Below are 17,020 nucleotides of genomic sequence, written 5' to 3' on the forward strand. Positions count from 1 at the left end.
CCTCTGCTACCTGCTTCCATGTCTCCGGTCTCTCTGCAGCCTCCAGTACCTCTGCTACCTGTTCCATGTCTCCGGTCTCTCTGTGGCCTCCAATACCTCTGCTACCTGCTTCCATGTCTCTGGTCTCTCTGTGGCCTCCAATATCTTTGCTACCTGCTTCCATGTGTCCTGTCTCTCTGCGGCCTCCAGTACCTCTGCTACCTGCTTCCATGTGTCCTGTCTCTCTGCGGCCTCCAGTACCTCTGCTACCTGTTCCATGTCTCCGGTCTCTCTGTGGCCTCCAATACCTCTGCTACCTGCTTCCATGTCTCTGGTCTCTCTGTGGCCTCCAATACCTCTGCTACCTGCTTCCATGTCTCCGGTCTCTCTGCGGCCTCCAGTACCTCTGCTACCTGCTTCCATGTCTCCGGTCTCTCTGTGGCCTCCAGTACCTCTGCTACCTGCTTCCATGTCTCCGGTCTCTCTGCGGCCTCCAGTACCTCTGCTACCTGCTTCCATGTCTCCGGTCTCTCTGCGGCCTCCAATACCTCTGCTACCTGCTTCCATGTCTCAGGTCTCTCTGTGGCCTCCAATACCTCTGCTATCTGCTTCCATGTCTCCTGTTTCTCTGCGGCCTCCAATACCTCTGCTACCTGCTTCCATGTCTCCGGTCTCTCTGTGGCCTCCAATACCTCTGCTACCTGCTTCCATGTCTCCGGTCTCTCTGTGGCCTCCAATACCTCTGCTACCTGCTTCCATGTCTCCGGTCTCTCTGTGGCCTCCAATACCTCTGCTACCTGCTTCCATGTCTCCGGTCTCTCTGCGGCCTCCAATACCTCTGCTACCTGCTTCCACGTGTCCTGTCTCTCTGCGGCCTCCAGTACCTCTGCTACCTGCTTCCATGTCTCCTGTTTCTCTGTGACCTCCAGTACCTCTGCTACCTGCTTCCATGTGTCCTGTCTCTCTGCGGCCTCCAGTACCTCTGCTACCTTCTTCCATGTCTCCTGTTTCTCTGTGACCTCCAGTACCTCTGCTACCTGCTTCCATGTCTCCTGTCTCTCTGCAGCCTCCAATATCTCTGCTACCTGCTTCCATGTGTCCTGTCTCTCTGCGGCCTCCAATACCTCTGCTACCTGCTTCCATGTCTCCGGTCTCTCTGCGGCCTCCAATACCTCTGCTACCTGCTTCCATGTCTCCGGTCTCTCTGCGGCCTCCAGTACCTCTGCTACCTGCTTCCATGTCTCCGGTCTCTCTGCAGCCTCCAGTACCTCTGCTACCTGTTCCATGTCTCCGGTCTCTCTGTGGCCTCCAATACCTCTGCTACCTGCTTCCATGTCTCCTGTTTCTCTGTGACCTCCAGTACCTCTGCTACCTGCTTCCATGTCTCCGGTCTCTCTGTGGCCTCCAATACCTCTGCTACCTTCTTCCATGTCTCCTGTTTCTCTGTGACCTCCAGTACCTCTGCTACCTGCTTCCATGTCTCCGGTCTCTCTGCAGCCTCCAGTACCTCTGCTACCTGTTCCATGTCTCCGGTCTCTCTGTGGCCTCCAATACCTCTGCTACCTGCTTCCATGTCTCTGGTCTCTCTGTGGCCTCCAATATCTTTGCTACCTGCTTCCATGTGTCCTGTCTCTCTGTGGCCTCCAATACCTCTGCTACCTGCTTCCATGTGTCCTGTCTCTCTGCGGCCTCCAGTACCTCTGCTACCTGCTTCCATGTGTCCTGTCTCTCTGTGGCCTCCAGTACCTCTGCTACCTGTTCCATGTCTCCGGTCTCTCTGTGGCCTCCAATACCTCTGCTACCTGCTTCCATGTCTCTGGTCTCTCTGTGGCCTCCAATACCTCTGCTACCTGCTTCCATGTCTCCGGTCTCTCTGCGGCCTCCAGTACCTCTGCTACCTGCTTCCATGTCTCCGGTCTCTCTGCGGCCTCCAGTACCTCTGCTACCTGCTTCCATGTCTCCTGTTTCTCTGTGACCTCCAGTACCTCTGCTACCTGCTTCCATGTCTCCTGTCTCTCTGCAGCCTCCAATATCTCTGCTACCTGCTTCCATGTGCCCTGTCTCTCTGCGGCCTCCAATACCTCTGCTACCTGCTTCCATGTCTCCAGTCTCTCTGCGGCCTCCAATACCTCTGCTACCTGCTTCCATGTCTCCGGTCTCTCTGCGGCCTCCAGTACCTCTGCTACCTGTTCCATGTCTCCGGTCTCTCTGTGGCCTCCAATACCTCTGCTACCTGCTTCCATGTCTCCTGTTTCTCTGTGACCTCCAGTACCTCTGCTACCTGCTTCCATGTCTCCGGTCTCTCTGTGGCCTCCAATACCTCTGCTACCTTCTTCCATGTCTCCTGTTTCTCTGTGACCTCCAGTACCTCTGCTACCTGCTTCCATGTCTCCGGTCTCTCTGCAGCCTCCACTACCTCTGCTACCTGTTCCATGTCTCCGGTCTCTCTGTGGCCTCCAATACCTCTGCTACCTGCTTCCATGTCTCTGGTCTCTCTGTGGCCTCCAATACCTCTGCTACCTGCTTCCATGTCTCCGGTCTCTCTGCGGCCTCCAGTACCTCTGCTACCTGCTTCCATGTCTCCGGTCTCTCTGTGGCCTCCAGTACCTCTGCTACCTGCTTCCATGTCTCCGGTCTCTCTGCGGCCTCCAGTACCTCTGCTACCTGCTTCCATGTCTCCGGTCTCTCTGCGGCCTCCAATACCTCTGCTACCTGCTTCCATGTCTCAGGTCTCTCTGCGGCCTCCAATACCTCTGCTACCTTCTTCCATGTCTCCTGTTTCTCTGTGACCTCCAGTACCTCTGCTACCTGCTTCCATGTCTCCGGTCTCTCTGCGGCCTCCAATACCTCTGCTACATGCTTCCATGTCTCAGGTCTCTCTGCGGCCTCCAATACCTCTGCTACCTGCTTCCATGTCTCCGGTCTCTCTGCAGCCTCCAGTACCTCTGCTACCTGCTTCCATGTCTCTGGTCTCTCTGTGGCCTCCAATACCTCTGCTACCTGCTTCCATGTCTCCGGTCTCTCTGTGGCCTCCAGTACCTCTGCTACCTGCTTCCATGTCTCCGGTCTCTCTGCGGCCTCCAGTACCTCTGCTACCTGCTTCCATGTCTCCGGTCTCTCTGCGGCCTCCAATACCTCTGCTACCTGCTTCCATGTCTCAGGTCTCTCTGCGGCCTCCAATACCTCTGCTACCTTCTTCCATGTCTCCTGTTTCTCTGTGACCTCCAGTACCTCTGCTACCTGCTTCCATGTGTCCTGTCTCTCTGTGGCCTCCAATACCTCTGCTACCTGCTTCCATGTCTCCGGTCTCTCTGTGACCTCCAGTACCTCTGCTACCTGCTTCCATGTCTCCGGTCTCTCTGCAGCCTCCAGTACCTCTGCTACCTGCTTCCATGTCTCCGGTCTCTCTGTGACCTCCAGTACCTCTGCTACCTGCTTCCATGTGTCCTGTCTCTCTGTGGCCTCCAATACCTCTGCTACCTGCTTCCATGTCTCCGGTCTCTCTGCAGCCTCCAGTACCTCTGCTACCTGCTTCCATGTCTCCGGTCTCTCTGCGGCCTCCAGTACCTCTGCTACCTGCTTCCCATGTGACTCACATGCCTGCCGCACTGACGCTCAGGACCTGTGTGTGCACACAGCGCTTGGGCTTCCACCTCACCAGGTGGGCCAAAACAAAGAGTATCAAAAAATGTGCAAGGTCATGGGCTGAAATGGTGGGATTTACAGAAACGCTGCCCATCAATGGGTGTCCATGGTCAGGACTGTAGTTGTTCCAGGTGGCAGTGGAGCAGGAATAAAGATTCCCTTAATTGCCTGAAATCTCACCATACATCACAGTACAGTGACCATATAATGTGTGGCCTTGAGGTATAACACTATTTCTTGTATCCTGAATTTTTAACCCATTCTCTCTTCTCAGACTCTAGTCACTAAAAACCTCAGCGTTCATTCTTTGTTTTTCTACTTCTGTTTCCCTTCTGCCATCCACTTTTAAAAGCAGAAATTGTCATTTGATCTCTCGCTGCAGACAGAACTATAGACAAATTCGAGCAGTTTGTGAGAGTGAATTATTAGTGCGCTGATAACTGATATAAGAGGGGTTTTTCTCTCATCAGATATTATACATTTCCTTATACTATTGATTTAATAAAAAAAATATAAGAGTAGTTCCTTTATAAATAGAAATTGAAAGTCTACCATGAAAAGAGCCACATGAAGCTCCAGGGCCACAATTCAAAATCTGTATAAAGCCGCCATCCTCCATCTGCCATATATAATACTGATGTCTTTTTAAAAGCAGGATTTATTTAAAGGGACACCATGAACATTGACACACCTCATGTTGCCTCCACATCTGCGCTCTCGCTGTCCCACGCACGTCTTCGATGTGTTATTTCTGTAACGCTCTAATGACGGAAACTGAGTCACACATTTAATTGGCGGAATCTCCTTTCAGACGGACAAGCTGACACAAACTCTGCAACTTCAAACACGATCCACACCCAGAGAAGCTAAATCAGTCACTGAGTCAAGTACACAAACCTAATCCAATGGCTGCAAAGGTTCCTCGAGGTTGGTAAACAGAGGTGTGCGGCCGGCAGAAGACACGGCTACCGCCATGACCGAGCCGCAGCAATCCCAGGCAGGACACAGATATTACTACTATGATATATGGGGATAATGCCGTATCCCGCTCATTGCATTATTATAGTGAAACGCTATTTTTAACAGTATTTTAGAGGAAATTAATAACCAACAATTGCCTAATATATTTCTGCAATTTCCTAAGGTTGGCACATACCACCTGCTCCCTGTGATAAATACGTGTCTGTTAGCACAAAATGACTGTTCAAACAAAGCAGCGGTGCTCGTGACCCCTTGTTATGGCCAAACAGCTCAGTGCACCTACTTGGTTTCCATCTATCTTTTCCATCCTCTTCCTTGATTGACAGCTGTGGCTTTATAGGAGCCAGAAAAGGGGGAGAAAGAAGGAGATCAAGCATGTGGGCAGGTGTACTGACCTGTTTGGCCACGTCAAGGTTAAGCATCGGTGCTTATTTTGAACAGTCATTTGTGCAGGCAGATTTCCTTTAAAGGATCCTATACTGTTTCTACCATGGTAAGTGATGGTATATCAATAGAATACAAAATAATATCCTGATAAGTATGGGGAGTCTGATTTCCAGGCCTTTTTTATGTTAAGTACATCCAAGAAAATTGAAGGAAAGTAGCACTAACCAGGTATGCGATTCAGGAGTTCTTTATTTCCGGTACATTGTGTGCAGCAGAAGGAAAGAGAACGACGGGCGTTTCGCACAGCTGCGCTTCAAGGGGTTCAACTGGTTTTATGTTTAGTCATTTAGGTAGCGCCATCATGTTCTGCATCGCTGTACAAGGATCGTCATCAATCACACAGGTCCTCGTTCTCACTGTGGTTCACAATATCAATCCCATCTCGGCCGAACAGGGGAGAATGGCCGAGATGTCTGCTGGCAGAAGTATCATTCATCCAACAGCCATCTAAGGCCTCTTTCACACTTCCGTCGGCAGCGTCCCGTTCTAATGCGTCGGGAAGACGTACCGATGGATGTTTATAAAATAGTGATACAACGGAGGGAACGCATCCAGTGTTATGACGGATGCGCCGCCTGAGTTTTTCTAGTGTAGATGTGGGAGTTCGTATTCCGAGAGAGAGAGAGAGACTTTTCCCCGGGTTGGAATATGCTTCCAGGCATGCTCAGATGTAAAAACAGGATCCGTCACTGGATTCCTGCGTTTCACAGTGTGCGCAGGATCCAGTGTCCATAGGCTCCCATTCTGTGGAACGACATATGCCGCAGGAGGCGTCGGGGAACGTTTTTCCACTGCAGACAAAAATCGTTTCATGGAACGTTTTTTTGAAAAGACAGGCCGTCAAATTCCGCAGGATCCAGTGCATGACGGACGAAACGTGTGGCCATCACTAATACAAGTCTATGAGAAAATGCAGGATCCTGTTTTCTCAAAAAAATGACGTATCTCGACGGGACTACAAAGACGGAAGTGTGAAAGAGGCCTAATGTGTATGGAGACTGTAAGGCTAGAGACACACAGCATTTATGGCCACTGTTGTGCACATACAATCCAGAGGTATAGGACCGACAGTGGCCTGATTCAGAATGGATGCCTTGCCATCCGTCCACCATAAGGACCCATTGTATCAAAATATATACAGTACCACATCGTATATGATTTTTTGCAGTGTTTAAAAATAATAATCTTTATTTTTGTATAGCGCTAACATATTCCGCAGCGCTTTACAGTTTACACACATTATCATCACTGTCCCCGATGGGGCTCACAATCTAGATTCTCCATATAAGAAAACACAATCTGCTTCCCTTTCCCATACAATGAAACAAATGATCTGGATCTGCAGATGCATACCGGCCAGATGAAGGACACGTTTGGCCTTCTGCCTGCTGAATGGGTATTCGCACTAAACAGTCAATCACTCATCTGGCATCATATGTCTCATTCATTATCAGACCTCATCCTATCAGACTTTTACAAGGCTGATCTGGAAGTGCTATCTTATCATGAAAGATGTTTTTATGGATTTTCCTTTTTTCTTGTTCTACGGGTATGTCAGGAATTGCATTTGAGTCCTATTGAAGCAGATCCTGATGAGAATTAATAGATATATGTTTATCAACATTTCAATAAGCAAAAAATGGATATTCAAGGCCCCTAAAGTACAAAATTACACCCCCAAATTAGCACTTTTTTGGGGGGGTTCATAGACCCCACCCATCTAGAGCTGCAGTTTTCCGGATTATTCAGGCAAAATTGTAATTCTTGGCAAGTTTGCAGATACAGCCTATTCTGACTCCATAACTAGACTGCAAGTGTGGGGTTCCTGAGACACCCATTTCTATGGATGTCTTTATGGCCAGTACTCGCACAAAGTGATTTCATCAGATAGCTCGACTCGACTGCAGAGGAATGTATGAAGATTATAGAAAAACATTTATTTTCAAGCTGAATTCTTATATTATGCACATTTGCTGTAGGTAAAAAAACTTCTGAACCAGGGGTGTATAGAAACGATCCTCAGTCGAAGATGGATGACAAATACAGGGACAAGAGGAAGAAGGCAACTTACATCAGAGCTGAGCTACAGGGAGAAAGACGGAACAAACCTCTAAATGACTCCATAGTAGTGTAACAGCAACAAACAATGATCATACACTACTGAAAGATTCGCAAATCGTGGGACATGAAACTTTTTTTAAAATCCCAAGAGACCCCTTTACTGATGAGATTCACTTCACAAGTAAAGTAAAACTTACAAAATTTAAAGGTACATTTTTACAAATATTTTTTTTTCCGTAAATTCCCTGCAGAGAAGGTCCGGGTTCTGAGAACCCCCACTAATCATTCTAAAGTGCATTCAGAAGCGCGTGCCGCCTGCCAGGGAGGACCACACACCAAGTGAGTATGGACCAAAAAGCAAGTCTATCCTCCACACACCTTCTGATGAATCCATACCATGCGCTTCTGCTTCCTAAACTAAGCTCTTCTGGGCAACCTTTTGAGCGATCAGTGGGGGTCTTAGAACACAAACCCTCATTGATATGCAAAAAATTAATGTTCTTAAAATTTTTTAAAAAATTATCAAAGTTTAGTTACTCTTCCAGAAGAAACCCCCCCTAGAAGTGCTGGTAATTAGTGTTGAGCGATACTTTCCGATATCGGAAAGTATCGGTATCGGAAAGTATCGGCCGATACCGTCAAAATATCGGATCCAATCCGATACCGATACCCGATCCCAATGCAAGTCAATGGGACGAAAATATCGGAATTAAAATAAACCCTTTATAAACTTGTAGGTTCATTCTACATGAAGGAAAACAACTAAGAATAATGTAGGATGTATTGGGGGACGTGGCGGAGATATTAAAGGGACAGAGGTTTAGCCCAATGTAATAGAATAGCAGGATTTTTAATTTTTTTTTATGAAGTTCGGCGTTAGAAAGAATTTGACTATGTTATTTTTTTTTTTTTTTATGTCAGATATTGATGTTTCACTACTTCCACGCCCTTCACCTTCTTTTTTACTTCTCCCACGCTTTCTTCTTAATTATCCTCATCATCAGCTTCTTTGACATCAACTTCTTCACCTTATTCATCTTCTTCTTCATCTTCTACCTATTATTTTTTGGGTTACATTGTTCATATTCTTTTTATTTTACTATTATCTTCATCATATTCAACTTCTTCATCATATTCTTATTTGTGACAGGCATTCCCGTAGTTGTTATCTATAAAAGTTTGAAGATTACACCTTCCGTTCTGCCTGTCACAAAAGAGTTACATTTGTCCGCGTTCAGTTTGGCCTGCAGCATCAGGCTTTATCCAGGGGCACCACGAGGAGGAACGGACTCACCCCCATACACTGCTTAGTCTTCTTCTGCTTATAATTTACATAATATTTTTTTGCTCTGATATTTTGTGTTATGCTTAATGTCCTTCTGCTCTTTGTTCTGCAGCCTCTTGTTCTTCTGCTTCTCGGTCTTCCAGGTCGTCGTCGTCTCCAGGGTCGTCGTCTCCGGGGTCGTCGTCATCGGGGTGGTCTCCGGGGTCGTCGTCATCGGGGTGGTCTTCAGGGTCATCGTCTCCAGGGTCGTCGTCATCACGGTGGTTGTCGTCTCTGGTGTCGTCGTCATCTTAGGGGTGTTCTTCCGGGTCATCGTGTTTAGTCTCTTGAACTTGGAAATGTAGCAGAAGGTACAAGAAGGCTGAGAAAATGCCGAGAACCAGCTGATGGAACTGGAACTCGGATGGCTACCCGAAGGTCCAAGAGCCAATGGAACTACCGAGGACCAGCTGACGTTACTGGAACCCGGTTACTAAGCAGGAGGTACCCGTGCCTGAAAGCACTACCAAGGACCACCTGACGTTGGTGGAACTCGGATACCCAGAGGGAGGCACCTAAGCCAAAGGCTCTGCCCGGAACCAGCTGACGGTACTGGAACCAGGATGGGGAGCAGAAGGTACAAGAGCAAAAGACACTGCCGAGAACCAGCTGACGGTGCTGGAACCCGGATGGGTAGCCGAAGGTCCAAGAGCCAATGGAACTACCGAGGACCAGCTGACGTTACTGGAACCCGGTTACTAAGCAGGAGGTACCCGTGCCTGAAAGCACTACCAAGGACCACCTGACGTTGGTGGAACTCGGATACCCAGAGGGAGGCACCTAAGCCAAAGGCTCTGCCCGGAACCAGCTGACGGTACTGGAACCAGGATGTGGAGCAGAAGGTACAAGAGCAAGTGTCTGCGTGGCTTTTGCAGGACACGTTGCCGGCTGCACAGCAGGGGAACAGCTGGCGGTGCTGGACCCCACTGACACATTGGCGAGGTGTTTGGCTCTGTGCAGCCAGCACTTCCGGACAGCAACGAGCGGTGTTGTAGCCCGGGCTCTGCAGGGGGAGCAGAGTGTAGGCCGAAGCCTACTTGAACCAATTTCAAAGGTAACCTTTAACCCCCCCTCAGGGGTTACAAAGTAGAAGAGCCACAGCTTATGCAGCAGCAGTGCTGCGCAAGTCAAAGGTTGCTCTTGTAATTTTTCTCCTTGCACACGCTGAATGGAACACGTATAACATTTAGCCCTTTATACAGTCAAACTGTGTAATGGAGGCGAGAGTTCCCTTTGTAATGAGACGCAGCACAGGTGTCAAGAATCCCACCTTGGTGCTGGGTGCAGCCTCCCGAGCGTTGTTATTTGCTGTACAGGAGTCTGCGCTGTCGTGTTATCCCCTGGCCTAGCGCCGTTAGCGCTGCCCATCTTCTGACCTCATTTAATGTTGGCCGGTGCGGTTCGCGATGACCATGAATCCCAGCCCCGCAGTGTCTTAACATTGTTAAAACACTGCGGGGCTGGGATTCAGGGCCTGGCGCAGCACATATGTTCGCCTCTCGCTTGGGTTCTTACACCTGCTTCAGACTATGTGGCGTCAGCTGATCCCTTATCGCATGCCACGGCCATGAAGCCGCACAGTCCGAAGAAGGCGGAAGGAGAGGAGGGACAGGCGAACTGATGCACTGATCCTGCCCATCAATCACACCCTCGCAGTCCCAATAAATAAGACACCGAGGGGCGTTGTGTGGGTCAGGGCGGCCGCAGAGGCGCAGGCAGCCAAACAATGATGCCAGAAGACGGGCAGCGCTACCAAGGGGGTTGCAGCGTGTCATTACAAAGGAAAGTCACACCACCGGGACGGTTAAATGGTCACACAGAGGACACATTGCAGACGTGTTTTCAGTTCCACATGTGCGAGGAGAATACGTTTCTGAGCCACCTTGCACACATGCAGCATTACCGCTGTACAAGGTGGCTGGATAACGTAAAAACGCCTGGGGGAGGGGGGACAGGTTCCCTTCAATTTCAGTTCTTGTGTCTGCGTGGCTTTTGCAGGACACGTTGCCGGCTGCACAGCAGGGGAACAGCTGGCGGTGCTGGACCCCACTGACACATTGGCTGGTGTTTTTCTCTGTGCAGCTAGCACATCTGGGCAAAAACTGGCGGTGTGTTAGAGCCCAGGGACAGCAGGAGGAGGAGCAGGAGGAGGAGGAGCAGGGGGAGGGGAGTGTAGGCCGAAGCCTGCACAGGCGGCAGCTTTGGGTGTGTTGTGTCTGCGTGGCTTTTGCAGGACACGTTGCCGGCTACACAGCAGGGGAACAGCTGGCGGTGCTGGACCCCACTGACACATTGGCGAGGTGTTTGGCTCTGTGCAGCCAGCACTTCCGGACAGCAACTAGCGTTGTTGGAGCCCGGGCTCTGCAGGTGGAGCAGAGTGTAGGCCGAAGCCTAATTGAACCGATTTCAAAAGTCACCTTTAACCCCCCCTCAGGGGTTACAAAGTAGAAGAGCCACAGCTTATGCAGCAGCAGTGCTGCGCAAGTCAAAGGTTGCTCTTGTAATTTTTCTCCTTGCACACGCTGAATGGAACACGTATAACATTTAGCCCTTTATACAGTCAAACTGTGTAATGGAGGCGAGAGTTCCCTTTGTAATGAGACGCAGCACAGGTGTCAAGAATCCCACCTTGGTGCTGGGTGCAGCCTCCCGAGCGTTGTTATTTGCTGTACAGGAGTCTGCGCTGTCGTGTTATCCCCTGGCCTAGCGCCGTTAGCGCTGCCCATCTTCTGGCATCATGTAATGTCGGCCGGTGCGGTTCGCGATGACCATGAATCCCAGCCCCGCAGTGTCTTAACATTGTTAAAACACTGCGGGGCTGGGATTCAGGGCCTGGCGCAGCACATATGTTCGCCTCTCACACTCGGGTCCTTACACCCGCTTCAGACTGTGCGGCGTCATCTGATCCCTTATCGCATGCCACGGCCATGAAGCCGCACAGTCCGAAGAAGGCGGAAGGAGAGGAGGGACAGGCGAACTGATGCACTGATCCTGCCCATCAATCACACCCTCGCAGTCCCAATAAATAAGACACCGAGGGGCGTTGTGTGGGTCAGGGCGGCCGCAGAGGCGCAGGCAGCCAAACAATGATGCCAGAAGACGGGCAGCGCTACCAAGGGGGTTGCAGCGTGTCATTACAAAGGAAAGTCACACCACCGGGACGGTTAAATGGTCACACAGAGGACACATTGCAGACGTGTTTTCAGTTCCACATGTGCGAGGAGAATACGTTTCTGAGCCACCTTGCACACATGCAGCATTACCGCTGTACAAGGTGGCTGGATAACGTAAAAACGCCTGGGGGAGGGGGGACAGGTTCCCTTCAATTTCAGTTCTTGTGTCTGCGTGGCTTTTGCAGGACACGTTGCCGGCTGCACAGCAGGGGAACAGCTGGCGGTGCTGGACCCCACTGACACATTGGCTGGTGTTTTTCTCTGTGCAGCTAGCACATCTGGGCAAAAACTGGCGGTGTGTTAGAGCCCAGGGACAGCAGGAGGAGGAGCAGGAGGAGGAGGAGCAGGGGGAGGGGAGTGTAGGCCGAAGCCTGCACAGGCGGCAGCTTTGGGTGTGTTGTGTCTGCGTGGCTTTTGCAGGACACGTTGCCGGCTACACAGCAGGGGAACAGCTGGCGGTGCTGGACCCCACTGACACATTGGCGAGGTGTTTGGCTCTGTGCAGCCAGCACTTCCGGACAGCAACTAGCGTTGTTGGAGCCCGGGCTCTGCAGGTGGAGCAGAGTGTAGGCCGAAGCCTAATTGAACCGATTTCAAAAGTCACCTTTAACCCCCCCTCAGGGGTTACAAAGTAGAAGAGCCACAGCTTATGCAGCAGCAGTGCTGCGCAAGTCAAAGGTTGCTCTTGTAATTTTTCTCCTTGCACACGCTGAATGGAACACGTATAACATTTAGCCCTTTATACAGTCAAACTGTGTAATGGAGGCGAGAGTTCCCTTTGTAATGAGACGCAGCACAGGTGTCAAGAATCCCACCTTGGTGCTGGGTGCAGCCTCCCGAGCGTTGTTATTTGCTGTACAGGAGTCTGCGCTGTCGTGTTATCCCCTGGCCTAGCGCCGTTAGTGCTGCCCATCTTCTGGCATCATGTAATGTCGGCCGGTGCGGTTCGCGATGACCATGAATCCCAGCCCCGCAGTGTCTTAACATTGTTAAAACACTGCGGGGCTGGGATTCAGGGCCTGGCGCAGCACATATGTTCGCCTCTCACACTCGGGTCCTTACACCCGCTTCAGACTGTGCGGCGTCATCTGATCCCTTATCGCATGCCACGGCCATGAAGCCGCACAGTCCGAAGAAGGCGGAAGGAGAGGATGGACAGGCGAACTGATGCACTGATCCTGCCCATCAATCACACCCTCGCAGTCCCAATAAATAAGACACCGAGGGGCGTTGTGTGGGTCAGGGCGGCCGCAGAGGCGCAGGCAGCCAAACAATGATGCCAGAAGACGGGCAGCGCTACCAAGGGGGTTGCAGCGTGTCATTACAAAGGAAAGTCACACCACCGGGACGGTTAAATGGTCACACAGAGGACACATTGCAGACGTGTTTTCAGTTCCACATGTGCGAGGAGAATACGTTTCTGAGCCACCTTGCACACATGCAGCATTACCGCTGTACAAGGTGGCTGGATAACGTAAAAACGCCTGGGGGAGGGGGGACAGGTTCCCTTCAATTTCAGTTCTTGTGTCTGCGTGGCTTTTGCAGGACACGTTGCCGGCTGCACAGCAGGGGAACAGCTGGCGGTGCTGGACCCCACTGACACATTGGCTGGTGTTTTTCTCTGTGCAGCTAGCACATCTGGGCAAAAACTGGCGGTGTGTTAGAGCCCAGGGACAGCAGGAGGAGGAGCAGGAGGAGGAGGAGCAGGGGGAGGGGAGTGTAGGCCGAAGCCTGCACAGGCGGCAGCTTTGGGTGTGTTGTGTCTGCGTGGCTTTTGCAGGACACGTTGCCGGCTACACAGCAGGGGAACAGCTGGCGGTGCTGGACCCCACTGACACATTGGCGAGGTGTTTGGCTCTGTGCAGCCAGCACTTCCGGACAGCAACTAGCGTTGTTGGAGCCCGGGCTCTGCAGGTGGAGCAGAGTGTAGGCCGAAGCCTAATTGAACCGATTTCAAAAGTCACCTTTAACCCCCCCTCAGGGGTTACAAAGTAGAAGAGCCACAGCTTATGCAGCAGCAGTGCTGCGCAAGTCAAAGGTTGCTCTTGTAATTTTTCTCCTTGCACACGCTGAATGGAACACGTATAACATTTAGCCCTTTATACAGTCAAACTGTGTAATGGAGGCGAGAGTTCCCTTTGTAATGAGACGCAGCACAGGTGTCAAGAATCCCACCTTGGTGCTGGGTGCAGCCTCCCGAGCGTTGTTATTTGCTGTACAGGAGTCTGCGCTGTCGTGTTATCCCCTGGCCTAGCGCCGTTAGCGCTGCCCATCTTCTGGCATCATGTAATGTCAGCCGGTGCGGTTCGCGGTGACCATGAATCCCAGCCCCGCAGTGTCTTAACATTGTTAAAACACTGCGGGGCTGGGATTCAGGGCCTGGCGCAGCACATATGTTCGCCTCTCACACTCGGGTCCTTACACCCGCTTCAGACTGTGCGGCGTCATCTGATCCCTTATCGCATGCCACGGCCATGAAGCCGCACAGTCCGAAGAAGGCGGAAGGAGAGGAGGGACAGGCGAACTGATGCACTGATCCTGCCCATCAATCACACCCTCGCAGTCCCAATAAATAAGACACCGAGGGGCGTTGTGTGGGTCAGGGCGGCCGCAGAGGCGCAGGCAGCCAAACAATGATGCCAGAAGACGGGCAGCGCTACCAAGGGGGTTGCAGCGTGTCATTACAAAGGAAAGTCACACCACCGGGACGGTTAAATGGTCACACAGAGGACACATTGCAGACGTGTTTTCAGTTCCACATGTGCGAGGAGAATACGTTTCTGAGCCACCTTGCACACATGCAGCATTACCGCTGTACAAGGTGGCCTTAAAAACGTACAAACGCCTGGGGGAGGGGGGACAGGTTCCCTTCAATTTCAGTTCTTGTGTCTGCGTGGCTTTTGCAGGACACGTTGCCGGCTGCACAGCAGGGGAACAGCTGGCGGTGCTGGACCCCACTGACACATTGGCTGGTGTTTTTCTCTGTGCAGCTAGCACATCTGGGCAAAAACTGGCGGTGTGTTAGAGCCCAGGGACAGCAGGAGGAGGAGCAGGAGGAGGAGGAGCAGGGGGAGGGGAGTGTAGGCCGAAGCCTGCACAGGCGGCAGCTTTGGGTGTGTTGTGTCTGCGTGGCTTTTGCAGGACACGTTGCCGGCTACACAGCAGGGGAACAGCTGGCGGTGCTGGACCCCACTGACACATTGGCGAGGTGTTTGGCTCTGTGCAGCCAGCACTTCCGGACAGCAACTAGCGTTGTTGGAGCCCGGGCTCTGCAGGTGGAGCAGAGTGTAGGCCGAAGCCTAATTGAACCGATTTCAAAAGTCACCTTTAACCCCCCCTCAGGGGTTACAAAGTAGAAGAGCCACAGCTTATGCAGCAGCAGTGCTGCGCAAGTCAAAGGTTGCTCTTGTAATTTTTCTCCTTGCACACGCTGAATGGAACACGTATAACATTTAGCCCTTTATACAGTCAAACTGTGTAATGGAGGCGAGAGTTCCCTTTGTAATGAGACGCAGCACAGGTGTCAAGAATCCCACCTTGGTGCTGGGTGCAGCCTCCCGAGCGTTGTTATTTGCTGTACAGGAGTCTGCGCTGTCGTGTTATCCCCTGGCCTAGCGCCGTTAGCGCTGCCCATCTTCTGGCATCATGTAATGTCGGCCGGTGCGGTTCGCGATGACCATGAATCCCAGCCCCGCAGTGTCTTAACATTGTTAAAACACTGCGGGGCTGGGATTCAGGGCCTGGCGCAGCACATATGTTCGCCTCTCACACTCGGGTCCTTACACCCGCTTCAGACTGTGCGGCGTCATCTGATCCCTTATCGCATGCCACGGCCATGAAGCCGCACAGTCCGAAGAAGGCGGAAGGAGAGGAGGGACAGGCGAACTGATGCACTGATCCTGCCCATCAATCACACCCTCGCAGTCCCATTAAATAAGACAACGAGGGCTGTTGTGTGGGTCAGGGCGGCCGCAGAAGCGCAGCCAGCCAAACAATGATGCCAGAAGACGGGCAGCGTTACCAAGGAGCTTGTTGCGTGTGTCAATACAAAGTCAAATCACACCTGAGGGACGTTTTAATGGTCACAGAGGACACATTTTAGACGTGTTCACTTCAACATGGGCAAGGAGAATAAGTTTCTGAGCCACCTTGAACACATGCAGCATTACTGCTGTTCAAGGTAGCTGTAAAACATAGAAACACCTGGGGGAGGGGGGACAGGTTCCCTTCAATTTCAGTTCTTGTGTCTGCGTGGCGGTCGCAGGACACGTTGCCGGCTACACAGCAGGGGAACAGCTGGCGGTGCTGGACCCCACTGACACATTGGCTGGTGTTTTTCTCTGTGCAGCTAGCACATCTGGGCAAAAACTGGCGGTGTTAGAGCCCAGGGTCAGCAGGAGGAGCAGGGGGAGCGGAGTGTAGGCCGAAGCCTGCACTCGAGCAAGTTGAAAGGAAACCTTTAACCCCCCCCCCCCCCCAGGCGTTTGTAGCTGAAAGAGCCATTGTGTACAGCACTAATGCTGGAAAAGGTAAACTTAGCTCTTTTAATTATGGTCCTTGTACATGCGGAACCTAACATTTATGAAATGTGTCCCCACACAGCGTTAAACCGTCCGGTAGGTGGAACTTTCCTTTGTCGTGTGACGCAGCACAGCCATCATTTTTACCCCCTTGTCGCCGTTCGCCCCCTCCTCAGCGTTGTTTGAATCTGTCCCGGAGCCTGCGCTGTTAGGTTAGCCCATGGCCATGCACACATGTTGCGCTGCCCGTCTTCTGACCTCATTTGGTGTCAGGCTGGCTGCGCCTGTGCGGGTGCGCTGGCCGAGATCCCGCCTCGCAGTGTCGTCTCATGTAATCCCACCGCGGGCCTGTGATCCGTGCCCGTGCGCAGTGCATATCCTCTCCTCTCACTCCCCTCCCTACGGCTTTTTCAGACTGTGCGGTGTCACGGCCGTGGCATGCTATTAGGGACCAGCTGACATCGCACAGTCTGAAGAAGCCGTAGGGAGGGGAGTGAGAGGAGAGGATATGCACTGCGCACGGGCACGGATCACAGGCCCGCGGTGGGATTACATTAGACGACACTGCGAGGCGGGATCTCGGCCAGCGCACCCGCACAGGCGCAGCCAGCCTGACACCAAATGAGGTCAGAAGACGGGCAGCGCAACATGTGTGCATGGCCAAGGGCTAACCTAACAGCGCAGGCTCCGGGACAGATTCAAACAACGCTGAGGAGGGGGCGCACGGCGCCAAGGGGGTAAAAATGATGGCTGTGCTGCGTCACACGACAAAGGAAAGTTCCACCTACCGGACGGTGTAACGCTGTGTGGGGACACATTTCATAAGTGTTTGGTTCAGCATGTGCAAGGAGCATCACGAAAAGAGGCACTTTTTCCCTTTGCATCATTAC

Source organism: Ranitomeya variabilis, chromosome 4 (genome assembly GCF_051348905.1).
Source record: "Ranitomeya variabilis isolate aRanVar5 chromosome 4, aRanVar5.hap1, whole genome shotgun sequence".
Lineage (NCBI taxonomy): Eukaryota > Metazoa > Chordata > Amphibia > Anura > Dendrobatidae > Ranitomeya > Ranitomeya variabilis.